The 14,495-nt window shown below is 44.1% G+C and overlaps 1 protein-coding gene across 50 annotated transcripts in view; it reads left to right on the top strand.

Moving 5' to 3' along the window:
• The first annotated feature begins 11,381 nt into the window (after positions 1-11,381).
• The window catches only part of SUPT20H (SPT20 homolog, SAGA complex component), a 52,136-nt gene continuing 49,022 nt past the window's right edge, over positions 11,382-14,495 (top strand). For 35 of the 50 annotated variants that reach the window (XM_063618927.1, XM_063618922.1, XM_063618902.1 and 32 more), the window contains exon 1: positions 11,434-11,580. The gene's annotated coding sequence lies outside the window, so the exon portion shown is untranslated. Of the gene's footprint in view, positions 11,581-14,495 lie in introns of all 50 variants that reach the window. The other 15 variants (XM_063618925.1, XM_063618919.1, XM_063618905.1 and 12 more) reach the window with 5 other exon arrangements.

The raw sequence follows: 14,495 nt of genomic DNA, 5'->3' as shown, positions 1-14,495 counted from the left end.
GGAAGCTTGGAGATGCAAGGAACCACAGGGCCCCAAAGAAGGAGTCACAGCCCTGGCTCAGGGAGCTCCCAAGTCTAGACTCCCTAAAAGGCCACAGCTCTCTTTCTCTCTGCCTGCAAAGTGGGGAGCAAGGGCCATGTTTCAGCCCTGTCTGTATTACAGTTCTCTTAGCCTTACCATTCAGTGGGTCCCAAGTTCTTGTCTTGTGACCAGGAAGAATGAAGTACGCACGCAAGTGAAGGGTGAGCAAGACGATGAAGAGCTTTATTGAGCGACAGAACAGCTCAGTCTCCCACAAGGGGCAGCTCCTTTCCTCAGCCAGGGTGCCCCGTCAAGTGTTCAGCTCCTAACTGAGAGCTGGTAGCTCCTCTCTGCAGGCAAGTCGTCCCAACAAGTGTTCACTCTGGGCAGGGAGAGTGGCTCCTCTCTGCAGCTGTTCCTTCGGTGGTCCAGCTACCAGCAGAGAGAGTAGCTCCTCTCTGCAGCTGGTCATCCCGTCATCTGTTCAGTTCTGGCCGAGCCCTGGGCTTTTATGGCCTCAGAAGTGCCCGCTGATTGGTCTATGGGAGGCCATGGCGGGGGGGCCAGAAAAGCCACCACAATCTCCCGCTCCTATCAGCTGGATGGGCAGTCCAGCCCCAAGGCTTCAGGCCTTCCCTGGCCTCACTAGGGACCTGCCCCCTTCTACCCTCTTAACAGCCTGTCTGCCTCCTGCAGCTGTCCATGGCGCCCAGACTGCTCGAGTCAAGGGGCACCTGTAGGCCAGCACTGAGCTGCTCTCAGCCACCCCTCGGCTTCCCCTGTACTCCTCAGTGCCCAAAGTCTGCAGGGGGTCTAGGCAGCAGGGGGCTGGCGTGTCAGCACTGCCCCAAGCTCGTGCACACCCGGCAGGCTGTGACGGCGCCTGGGCTTGGCCCCAACCCAGCTCCAAGATCAAAGCAGTGCAGGGAACCGGGAAAGGCCAGGCAGGAGCAGGCACCCCCGAGCCTGTGGGGACAGGGGGGGCCTTCCTGACCCCAAAGGTACAGATCTCAGAGACGGCCTGCGTCCTGCACCTGGGAAGGTGGGGCTCCTGCCTGCTCTGTAGAGTGTGCAGGCGGCCCGGGCCATGCCTCCTCACAGCCTGGGGCGGGGGCTCCAGGTCCTTGCTGGGTGCCTGTCTGCCCACCCCTCTGTGCCCAATCGCGTTGCTCCATCACTCCCCCTCTGGGCTGGGCGACTTGGCCTGGCCTCATACCGGCGGCCCCCAGGAGGCTGCGGTGCGGCTCCCGCTTGTCCTTGGCTCCCGCTGGTTCCGTGAAGCGTGAAGCGTGAAGCGTGGCACAGCCCCGGGCCCAGCTCTGCCTCCTCCCCACGCCCTCCCCACAGCAGCAGTGCGTGGGTAAGAGCAGCAACGTGGGGCCAGAGTCCCGAGTGATGGAAGCTCCGGGCCTAGGGGCGGGTCCCACCTGGCTGCATGAGTTTGGGGGCAGCACAGGAGGTTGCTTCCGGGACGTGGGGCATAGGGGACCCACCACTGCCACTGCTGCTCCCACAGCCGTCCCTGCTGCCACCGCTCGCACCTCCCCACTGCAGCCGGTGGAGTGGCAGTGGCCTCTCCGGACCACCTGCTGCCGCAATCAGTAAGTTTCCAGACCTGATCCAGCCACAAATTGTCCCTGGTAGGGTCTACCCAAGTGGAGGAAACCATAATTAAGAAATACCACTAACTGGTTGCCCTCTGACTGTAACAATGCTTATTTTAGGCACACTTTAAAATACATATGTAGGATCTGGATCTCTAAAAAGAGCATTATTTGTTCAAAGAAAACACTAATACGGTACTGACTATTCCATTTGGTGCCACAAGATGTCACTTATATACAAGCAAACTATGTATAATAGAAATAATTTTGTCTCAGAATTTTTTGGGTCCTAATTTGTGAGGACACCCGATCATCCATCCCGGATGATAAAAATATGAACACAAAATGCTTCCTGACCTCAAAAGGCTTAAAAGCTTACAAAGAAGCAGATGTGTGCTCAAGTAGCTAAACACAATTCACAGTATGTTCAATGCAATGCCAGAAATGCACACTGTCTAAGCAAAAATTGGCCTGGACAAAGTTAAATAGTCAAGGAAGACTTACTTTAAGGCTATTGCAATAGGTGAGAGAGACCAGAATATAGTATGAACTCAACTCCACTGAAACACAGGGGAAGAGAATTGGGTTTGGGTTTTTTTTTTTAATATTTGTGTTATGGTAAATATACATAAGATAAAATTTCCCGTTTTAGCAATTTTTCAATGTACAATTTAGTGGTACTGAGTATATTCACAGTATTGTACAAACATCACCACTATCCATTTCTAGAACTTTTCCATCACCCCAAATAGAAACTCTATGTCCATTAAATAATAACTTCCATTTCCTCCTTCCCATATCCCCTAGTAAACCATTCGTCTTTCTGTCTCATGAATCTGACTAGTCTAGATACCTCATTTAAGTGGAATCATGTAATATTTGTGCTTTTGTTTCTGGCTTACTTTACTTAGCCTGTTTTCAAGGTTCATCCATAATGTAGCATGTATCAGAATTCCATTCCTTTTTCAGGCTAATGCTCCATTGCATGTATTAACCATATTTTATTGATACATTTATCTGTTGGTGGGCATTTGGAGTGTTTCCACCTTTTGGCTATTGTGAATAATGCTAGTATAAATGTTGGTGTGCAAATATCTGTTCAAGTCCCAGCTTTCAATTCGTTTGGGTATATACCTAGAAGTAGAATTGCTGGATCACATGGTAATTCTGTGTTGAACTTTCTGGAGAACAACCATACTGTTTTACTACAGCAGCTACACAATTTTATATCCTCACTAGCAAGGTACAAATATCCAGATTTCTCCACATTCTTGACAACACTTGTTATTTTCTGTTCTTCTGATAATAATTATCCTAATGAATATGAAGTGGTATTTCATTGTAATTTTGATTTTCACTACCCTAATGATGAGTGATGCTAAGCACCTGTTCATGTGCTTATTGGCCATTTGTACCTCTTCTTTGGAGAAATGTCTATTCAAATTATTTTCCCATTCTTAAATTGGGTTATTTGGTTTTTTTTGTTGTTGACTTGTAGACGTTCTTTACATATTCTTTATTTATACATATATCAAATATATTATTTGTAATATATTTGTCTTATTCTGTTGGTTGCCTTTTCACTCTATTGATATACAGAAGTTTAGCAGGAGAGGTTTTAAGAGCTGGAGTAGGGGATTGTAGGCCATCTATGTTAACTGGCCTTACCTAAAGAAAACGCAAACCTTCCTGTATCTTTGTGATAGGAGGTACTGTTATAACTTGGAGCTAAGCACCCTCTGAAGTTGGTTACTGCCCTCCTACAGAAACTGGAGACAGGGGCTCTATCTTCCTTGATTATTACATTTCATGGAGATGGCCCTCAAGTCCTTAAGAAAGACATTCCAGGATTGTAGAATTGGTAACAGGCATTTTTAAAAAATTATATCTCAAAGGAGCAAAAAAAACAGCCTAGAAGTTTTTTTATAGTAAATGATCTAAGAAAAGGGAGGTCAGTGGCCTAGAGTTGGGAAGAAATCCTACCTAAAGTTAGGAGAACTAGGAGAAATATTAATGAGACTTTATTTTGGCCACCTTGGTTAAAATAAAACATTTGGAGGCTGGGCATGGTGGCTCATGCCTGTAATCCCAGCACTTTGGGAGGCCGAGGTGGGCGGATCACCTAAGGTCAGGAGTTCAAGACCAGCCTGGCTAACATGATGAAACCCCATCTCTACTAAAAGTACAAAAATTAGCTGGGCATGGTGGCACCCACTACTAGTAATCCCAGCTACTCGGGAGGCTGAGACAAGAGAATTGCTTGAACCCAGGAGTTGGAGGTAGCAGTGAGCCAAAATCATGCCACTGCACTCCAGCCTGGGTGACAGAGCGAGACTCTGTCTCAAATAAATAAATAAATACATACATACATACAAAAGAATTAGCCGGGCCTGATGGAGGGAGCCTGTAATCCCAGCTACTAGGTAGGCTGAGGCAGAAGAATAGCTTGAACCCGGGAGGCGGAGGTTGCAGTGAAACAAGAATGCACCATCACACTTCAGCGTGGGCCACAAGAGCACAACTCCATCTCAAAGAAAAAAAAAGCATTTGGGGACATTACAGATGAGAAAAACTAATCCCAACTGGAAGAAATCCCAGAAAGTAGCTCAGAGGTATTAACATTCATGTAGTCAAGCAGGCTGGTATAAGATTCAATGGGCAAATTTATTAAAAAAGAAAATGCCAGGTAAAGAAAAATCATTCATTAAAAAAAATAGAGAAATAAAAGTTTATAACAAGATAGACAATGCAGCCAGCAAGACAGCAGGATGTAAAGGAGTTATCGTGGAAGACTCTGTCTGGGAACATGGATAGCCTTGGACCATGGAGGGCCTAAATGTCATATTAGGAATTCAGACTTCATTTTAAGGACACTAGGGGCTCAAAAAAATGTAACAGGGGGCATATGACATGATCTGGGTATTGGAAGTGTGGAAAGCAGCTGAAGCGAGGGAGTCAGGCAGGAGAGAAGGCTTTGTCTTTCTGTTGTCACGGCTGTGGCTGGCACACCCAGCAGAACAGCTGTCCACAAGCCAGCAGGTAGGGCCTCCTCACATACTGCTGCAACCACCCTCTCTCTGTCTTCACTTGCACCTGCCCTGTCCTGGGAGGAGTGACTTGAGCCAGAAAAAAAGCTGCGACATCAGTAGCAATGGTACCAGAGTGGCAAGCATTAGGGAAGGAGGAACAGAGTGACACTCATAAGAAAATAATTTCTTTCAGAGCACAGCCAGGCAGCCAAGCCTTCAACTCTAAAATCGAGGACCCACTAACGTCACGGGAGCTCAAGGTAACAGCCCTGACAGCACCAGAGGAGGAAAGCGAGGCTCCTCATGAGTTATTTGCATCACAAGTACCCAACACAGCCAGACTTGGGTGGCTCTCCTCCACTACCACTGTTGGTCACTGAAAGATCACTTAACATGTTACTCTGTGCCTCTTTTTTTTCAAGTAAACTGGCAGTTAGATCTAGAGGCTTGATTAAAGTCAGATTTATGATTTTGTAAAAAAAAATTTCATAAACAGTAATACTATAAAGTACTATTTATATAGTATAGTACATAGCACATAAATAGCACATATGTAAAGTGGATCACTATTAAGTTTCCTTTCAACCTTCCACCCATTTGGTTATTTGGTAACCATTAGTAATTATTCCCTAGAAGCATTATTTTCTCACAGGTTGCAAAATGGTGATATTCTATCACTTTTTTATTTATTCACTGGAATTTTTCTATTAAAAAATTTTCCCAGACCGGGCGCAGTGGCTCACGCCTGTAATCTCAGTACTTTGGGAGGCTGAGGTGGGTTAATCGTCTGAGGTCAGGAGTTCAAGACCAGCCTGGACAACATGGTGAAACCCTGTCTCTACTAAAAATACAAAATTAGCCAGGCATAGTGGCGCACGCCTGTAATCCCAGCTACTCAGGGGGCTGAGGCAGGGGAATACTTGAACCCGGGAGGCAGAATTTGCAGTGAGCCAAGATTGCACCATTGCACTCCAGCCTGGGCAACGAGAGTGAAACTAAGTCTCAAAAAAAGAAAAAAAAAAAAGTTTTCCCCATCAACTCTTTGGTTACTCTGAATTTTAGTTCGTGCAAGAAAGCAAAAAATTTGGTTTAAAAACTTTTTAAAAGCAATTTCAGAATAGTGAGTTAGTGCCCTAGCAATCCTCAATGTGACCAGTAAGAGGTTTAATAAAAGCATTGTAATTTATGTATTTTGAAATTTTTGATATATTTCAAACCATTTCAGTCAAAAAAAATCTTTCTGATTCTCCTTGATGCTCCAAGTGTCCCTTCTTTTGCCAGTAGGAGCTCTTTCAAATTGGACTCTGTGTCATTGCTTACAAAAAAACACACACACACATACATACACACACACACATACATACACACACACACATACATACACACACACACACACACACACACACACAATCAGAGGATTCAGAACACACATGTCTTCTGCTTCTAAGACCCCATCTAGTTATCCTCATCTGCTAGTGGATCTGTTCATATTCCAAAGGCCAAAATGAGTCACATAGCCACATGCAAAATCACCATGAGGAAGTATACTCTGCCCACACTGAAGCCATGGGAAGGACAGTGAGAAATAAAAATGTTTTAAAATCCTGTGAACTAACACTACTATCTACCACATTGAATGTGATGGTTCATTTTACATGTCAATTTTGCTAGGCTACAGTACACAATCAAACATTAAGGCTTGCTGTGAAGGTGTTTTGAAGATGTATTTAATATCTATAATCAGTTGACTTTAGTTTAAGGAGACTAATCTTGATAATGTGCGTGGAACTTATTCAATTAGCTGAAGGCTGTAAGAGCAAAATCTGAGATTACTCAGAGAAAAAGAAATTCTGCCTCAAGACTGCAGCATCAACTCTTGACTGCGATTCCAGCCTACTCAGCTGCCCAACAGATTTCAGACTTGCCAGCTTCCATAATCACGTGAGCAAAATATTTAAAATGAAGGGATGGCTCTGGTCAGAGCAATTAACCAAGGAAAAGAAATGAAAGGGTTCAAATTGGGAGAAAAAAGTATAACTATCTCAGTTCACAGATTACATGATTCTATATATAGAAATCCTAAAGAATATACACATGTAGGCACACATACAAAATTATTAGAGCTAATAAGTAAATGTTCAGAGTACAAGGCCAACACTTGCTATGGTTTGAATATATCACCCCAAAGGACGTGCTAGAAACTTAACCCATAATGCAACAATGTTGGGTGGTAAGGCCTAATGTAAAGTTGTTTAGGTCATGAGGTCTCACCCTCATGAATAGATTAATGCTAATTGTAAAAGAACTTGAGGCTTCAGGTTTGATCCCTTGCTCTCTAGCCCTCTCTTTGTCCTTCCACCATGGGATAACATACATACCAAGTAGGCTCTCACCAGATGCCAGCCCTTCAATCTTAGACTCTTCAGCATCCAGAACTGTGAGCCAATAAATTTCTGTTTATTATATATTACCCAGTCTGTAGTATTCTGTTACAGCAGCAGAAAATAGACTAAGACAATACCCCAAAATAAATTGTTTCTATACATCAGCAATGACCAATCTGGAAAATTAAAAACAATTTCATTTATAATAGTATTTGCTAAGAACTGAATATGTCCCCTCAAAATTCACATATTGAAGTTCAAACCCCCAATGTCACTGTATTTGGAGATGGGACCTATAAGAAGGTAACTGAGGTTAAATTGATCACAAGAGTGGATTTCTGATGCTATAGATTAGTATCTTTATAAAAAAAAAAACAACAAAAACCACCAGATCTCTTTCTCTGTGTATTTCTCTGTCTGTTTCCCTTTCCTTCTACCCGTTCCTTTGTCATATGAGAATGCGGAAAGAAGGTGGCCATCTACTCGCCAGTAAAAGAGCTGTCACCAGAAACCAAATTGGCAAGCACCTTGATCTTGGACTGCACAGCCTCCAGAACTACGAGAAATAAATTTCTGTTGCTTAGGCCATTCAGTTTATGGTACTTTGTTACAGCGGCTTGAGCAAACTAAGATAGATTTTGCTACCAAGAAGTTGGATGTTGCTTTAATAAAACCTAAAAATGTGAAAGTGGTTTCGGAACTAGGTAATGGGTAGAGGCTGAAAGAATTCTGAGGTGCATGCTAGAAAAAGCCTAGATTTCCATGCTAGAAATGTGGATGTTAAAGGCAATTCTGGTAAGAACTCAGAAATATAGTTGAAGAGAAAGCCTCCATCTTCTTAGAAAAAACATAATCATGAACACAATTTTGGTAAATATGTTTGTTAAAGGCCATTCTTGTGAGGTCTCAGGTGGAAATGAAGAATGGGTCACTGGAAGACAGAAGAAAGGCAATCCTTGTTATAAAGTAGCAAATAACTTGGCTGACTTGTTTTCTAGTGTTTTCTGGCAGACAGAATTTGTGAATGATAAAATTGAATATTTAACTGAGATTTTTAAGCAAAATGCTGAAAGTGTGACCTGGATCTTCCTGAATGCTTGTAGTAAAATGCAAGAGGAGAGAGATGAATGAAAGAAGAAATTATTAAGCAAAAAGGAACCAAAACTTAAATATTTGGAAAATTCTCTGCCTGTCATGTTGCAGAAAATGAGAAAGTATATTCTAAAGAAAACACCAAAAGTATGGTTAGACTATCATTTGATAAATAAATGATAAGATTATATGAGCAGAAACACTGCCTGTTTCAACTGAAGGGGATGCAGACAAGACAAAAATGATGGAAGGCTTTTACATGTCCCAGATTCTACAGGACAGGACAATAGAGCTATCCAGCTGCTACCTTTGTACTATTCTTTTTTTTTTTTTTTTTTTTTGAGACAGAGTCTCACTCCATTGCCCAGGCTAGAGTGCAATGGCGGGATCTCGGCTCACTGCAACTTTCGCCTCCCAGGTTCAAGTGATTCTCCCACCTCAGCCTCCCAAGTAGCTGAGATTACAGGCACGCACCACCAGACCAGGCTAATTTTTGTGCATTTAGTAGAGATGGGGTTTCACTATGTTGTCCATCTTGGCCTCCCAAAGTGTTGGGATTACAGGCGTGAGCCACCACCGCACCTGGACAAACTTGCACTATTCTTTAAGAAAAGGGGAGAATGACCTCAAAGCAATTCAGATGTTATCAAGGCCATTACCTAGCAAAATTTTTGGGATGAGACTCTGCCTGGGAAAGCGTGCCTGGCAGTGTGGGGAGAGGTATAGCATCCACCTAGGGTCCAGAAGGCAGGGCCACCACCCTAGTAGGTCTGGAAGGCAGGGCACTGAATCAAAATGGATTATTCTTGAGCCTTAAAATCTACTAGAATTTGCCTTGCTAGATTTTTGGACTTGCTTGGGACCTGTCATCCCTTCCTTTTTCCCTATTTCTTTTATTTCCTTTCTTTCTTGCTATTTTTTTTTTTTTTTTTTTTTTTTTTGGAATGCCTATTCTATGCCTGTTCTGCCATTGTATTTTGGAAGCAAATAACTTCCCTGGTTTTACAGTTTCATAGCTGGGGAGAAAATTTGCATCAGGATGAATCATATCTCAAGTCTCACCCTTATCTGTTTTAGGTGATATTTAGAAGAGACTTTGGACTTCAGACTTTAGAGTTGATGCTTTTGAGACTGTTCAGGTGGTATGAATGTATTTTGTATTCAATAAGGACATGAATTGCAGGGGTACAGAAGTCTATTGACCAAATTATATCCCCACAAAATTCATATGTGTAACCCCAAACACTAATGTCACTGTATTGTAGATAAGATCTACAAGGAGGTAATTAAGGTTTAAGAAGATCATAAAGGTGGGGCCCTTATCCAATAGAATTAGTTACTCATAAGAAGAGACATGAAAGCTAGTGTGCTTGCACAATGGATTCTTGGTTATGACACCAAAAGCACAAGTAACAAAATAGATAAATTAGATTTCATCAAAATTAAAAACGTTTGTACACTGAAGGATATTATAAAGAAAGTGAAAAGACAACCTACAGAATGGGAGAAAGTATCCACTAATGATATATCTCATAAGGGTCTAATATCCAGAATATATGACTACACATATCTTTAACAACAAAAACACAAACAACTCAATTTAAAAATGGGGAAAGACCTGAATAGAGAGTTCTCCAAAGAAGATATACAAATGGCTAACAAGGGCATGAAAAGATGCTCAACATAACTAGTCATTAGGGAATGCAAATCAAACCCACAATAAAATACCACTTATACCCTTTGGGATGGTTACTATCAAAGGAATAGAAAATTATGGTGTTAGTGAGGAGGTGGAGAAATTGGAATCCCCCGACAATGTTCTTGGTATGTAAAATGGTTCAGCTGCTGTAGAAACATTTGTTTATGGGTTCCTCAAATATTTTCACGTAGAATTACTATAAGACCCAGAAGTTCCACTGTTTATACCCAAAAGAATTGAAAACAGGGACTCGAACAAATACTTGTATACAAATGTTCATATCATCGCTATTCACAATAGCCCGAAAGTGGAAACAACCCAAATGTCCATCAGTGGATGGACAGGTAAAACTGTGGCATCTAGGTACAGTGGAATAGTAGCCATAAAGAGACATGAAGTACCGATACGTGCAACAAGGTATACAAGGTGAACCTGCAAAAGATTATGCTACAAAGACAGACCAAAAGGTCACACATTCCATTTATATGAAATATCCATAATAGGTACCACAGTTTGAAAGCTGATGGGCATTTGCCAGGGGCTGAGAGAGGGAGGAATGGGAGTAACCACTTAATGTGTTCGGATTTTAATTTGGAGTGTACTTTAATACACTGATAATGTGTGCAACCACTAACTCTAATTCCAAGACATTTTCATTCATCATGACCCTTGGCATTGTGAACGGCAAATAATAAATGCTCATTAAAAATGTTCACCCCAGGCCGTGCATGATGGCTCACGCCTGTAATCCTAGCACTTTGGGAGGCCAAGGCGGGTGGATCACTTGAGATCAGGAGTTCAAGACCAGCCTACCCAACATAGCAAAACAGTCTCTACTAAAAATACAAAAATTAGCCGGGTGTGGTGGTGCAAGCCTATAATCCCAGCTACTCCGGAGACTGAGGCAGGGAGAATCGCTTGAACCCAGGAGGCAAAGGTTGCAGTTAGCTGAGATTTCACCACTCCACTCCAGCCTGGGCGACAGAGCGAGACTCTGTCTGAAAAACAAACGAACAAACAAAACAAAACAGACCTTACAATGTGCATTAGTAATGCGGTTTCTGACCCAGGAGGCAAAGGTTGCAGTTAGCTGAGATTTCACCACTCCACTCCAGCCTGGGCGACACAGCGAGACTCTGTCTGAAAAACAAACGAACAAACAAAACAAAACAGACCTTACAATGTGTATTAGTAATGCGGTTTCTGAATTTTTAGAACCCTTCTCTGGGGTGGTTTTTTTAAAAACATTAAACTCATTGGCAGTTGATATACTACAGAAGGTTGTACGCATTGGACTAGTAAACGTAGGTAACGGTGTCGCTGTTTTTCCATTTGTATGTGCTAAGCAAAGAGAAAAGCTAGTTCTACGTTTCTTCCACTCTAGAAATTCAACAGGGTCGTTTTTTCCCCAAATTCACATCTACACCCTCCCTCCCACTTTGCGGACTCGGACTCCAGGCCTGAGCAGAGATCCTGGGCCCCGCCTCCCGCCCAGACCCGAGTCTCCGCAGCCCTCACCGGCGTCCTGCGCAGAACGCAGCGCTCCAGGCTCCTGGCGCGACCCCGCCCTCCCGGCTCCTCCCCTTCCGCCCGCCTTCCCCGCCCCTCGGCCCAGCCCGCCAGTCGGAAGTGCGGCCGCCGGAACAGGCAGTTGGTGGGGGTGCAGCACTGAGCCGCCGACGGGGCGGGTGGGCTTTGCGGCGGAGCAGGCGGCGCCGTCTTGGGGCCTAGCGGCGAGGCGACCCGCACAGGTGGGCGGTGGCGGTAGGTGGGTGGGACTGGCCAGCGAGTGGCAACGCTGTGGCTTAGGCGCGCGAGATCCGGCCAGGGTCAGAGGTGAGCGGGCCGCATCCCAGAGCCCGCTGGAGGAAGACGGGGGTCCCCAGAGACCCGGCAGGCCGGGGCGGAGGTTGAGGCAGCTAAACTCGCGGTGGACGCCTGCATCGCCTTTCGCGGTGTTCCTAAGCCGAACTTTTAATTTTAGTTTGACTTTTGGGTTCCAGATACGGGTATTTCCGGACACTGGCAAGAATTTTGCCTTGCGTGTCTTCGAAGGCGGTTTTCTTGGTGTCCATATTGCATAAAGGCTGGTCGCTCCTCTGTGGAGATGACGGTTTTACAGGTAAAGCCTAAGTTGTGACAAAAGCTCCTGCAGTGGGAAGACGCTGGTCGATCAGGGAAATCAGTAGAATTGATAACAATGCTTAGAATTGGATTAATTACTGGCCATGGTTACCCAGCGCTCAGAAATGAACTTGGAGAACAGTTGCCCTGGAAGCCATCTCCCGTAACCACTGCGTAGTGGGGGCCGCGTCTTCTTGAGTGCAATTCATCAAAGTCTCTAGTAGGACTCAAAATATAAAGTGACGAGCAGGATTTTCGGAGTTGAGTACAGTGTACTTGGGTTGATGACCATGTTAGATCCAAGTTAGATCCAAATTAAGAAATACATATTCGTCTCTGAGCAGAATTGGGTCCTTTTTTAAAATGCTTTGCTTTTTAAAGAAATGTAAAAACAGATGCCGGTTTGATAAGTTTGCAGGTTGTAATACTGGAAGGGACCTAAGATTGGACACTGAGAGTTCTGAATTCTGATCTAGGTCTGTGATGTTAGGAAAGTCAGTTCTGATTGCCTTATTCTGTAAAACGGAGATGATAATGATTACAGTTTCCTCACAGGTTCTAGTAAATTCTGTGTATAGTCAGAATGTTTGCTTCGTGAGAGATATGAAGTTATTAGTTTTTGTCTAAAGTACTTAAATAATTTAAAGTTAGTAAGCCCCCATTCCCAATTTAGGACAAGAAATCTTAAAGTCATCACATTTTGTCCGAAAAGTACGTAGTGTATCTTCATCTTCAAATTCAGTGGTCAGGAAATTTTCACTTTAACCTAAATTCAGCTTAAACCTCCTATGAGCTCTTCAAGGGTAGGAGTAATATCTTACTCACTGTAAATGATTGTAAATCATTTACAGTTGTATGGTGCTCGTGTTTGTGTTATATTAGGAGTTTAGTCCATTTTTTAAAGTTTCAGACGGAGTTTCACTCTTGTCCAGGCTGGAGTGCAATGAGGCGATCTCGGCTCACTGCAACCTCTGCCTCCCAGTTCAAGCGATACTCCTGCCTCAGCCTCCCGAGTAGCTGGGATTACAGGCGTGTGCCAACACACCCGGCTAATTTTTTATTTTTTTAGTAGAGACTGGGTTTCACCATTGGTCAGGCTGGTGTCGAATTCCTGACCTCAAGTGACCCACCTGCTTCTGCCTCTTACAGGCGTGAGCCACCGCCCCAGCCAATTTTTTTTTTTTTTTTTTTTTGGGGGGGGACAGAGTCTCTCCCTGTTGTCCAGGCTGCAGTGCAGTGGCGCGATCTTGGCTCACTGCAGCCTCCACCTCCCAGGTTCAAGCGATTCTCTTGCCTCAGCCGCCTCAGTAGCTGGGATGACAGGTGTACGCCACCACACCCGGCTGATTTTTGTGTTTTTAGTAGAGACGGGGTTTCGCCCTGTTGTCCAGGCTGGTCTCAAACTCAGGGCTGAAGCAGTCCACCTGCCTTGGCCTCCCAAAGTGCTGGGATTATAGGTGTGAGCCACTGCGCCCGGCCTTCTGTATTTTTTTGTAGAGACACTTTCCCCATGTTGCTCAGACAGGTCTGGAACTGCTGCTGCTGGGCTCAGGCCATCAGGCAGCCTCTGCCTCCCAAAGTGCCTGGGATTACTGGTGTGAGCCACACCCCACCTGGCCCTTTCCTTTTTTTTTTTTTTTTTTAATGGCTTGGCGAAAAACAAAGCTTTGGGGTTCACCAAAAATCAAAGCAAAACTGTTTTACCTGGAAAATCTTATTTTCTGTCATCAGAAGTTGTGCTTTAGTTCAGCTGTGTAGACACCTAGTAGTGGTTACATGAAGTTAGGTGAATAGATTAAAAATAATTTTTATTTGTCATCACTCTCAGAGCAAATGTTTTCTGTTTATTTTTATTTTTAATTTTTTTTTTTTTTGAGACAGGGTCTTGCTCTTTTACCCAGGCTGGAGTACAGTGGTGTGATCATGGCTCACTGCAACCTCTATTTCCCAAGCTTAAGTGATCCTCCTGCCTCAGTCTCCCGAGTAGCTGGGACCTGTGCCACCATGCTGGACTAATTTTTTTTTCTTCCCTTAGTAGTGACAAGTCTCACTGTGTTGCCCAGGCTGGTCTCAAACTCCTCAGCTCAGATGATCCTCCCACCTGGGCCTCCCAAAGTCCTGGGGTTACAGGTGTGAACCACCATACCCAGTCTTATCTCAGAGCAAATGTTATGCACCATCCTGTGCTAGGCAGAGTGAGCTTCAACCGTGGCAGCACGTTTGACTCGTCTGGGGAGCTCCAAAAATGGGGGCTGTGCCTCACTCTAGACCACTTAATCAGTCTCAAGTGGGTGGGTCACACGCATCCCACAGTTTGAAGCTCTGCAAGTTACTCTTGTGCAGCCAGGATGAGAACTCCTGTAGTTACAGGAAAGAAGGCTTTCTCTTTTTTTTGTCTTTTTATTATACTTTAAGTTTTAGGGTACATGTGCACAACATGCAGGTTTGTTACATATGTGTACGTGTGCCGTGTTGGTGTGCTGCACCCATTAACTCGTCATTTAACATTAGGTATATCTCCTCATGCTATGCCTCCCCCCTC

Source organism: Symphalangus syndactylus, chromosome 15 (assembly GCF_028878055.3).
Source record: "Symphalangus syndactylus isolate Jambi chromosome 15, NHGRI_mSymSyn1-v2.1_pri, whole genome shotgun sequence".
Lineage (NCBI taxonomy): Eukaryota > Metazoa > Chordata > Mammalia > Primates > Hylobatidae > Symphalangus > Symphalangus syndactylus.
The sequence above is the reverse complement of the archived record's forward strand: the minus strand, read 5'-3'. Positions and strand labels throughout refer to the sequence as shown.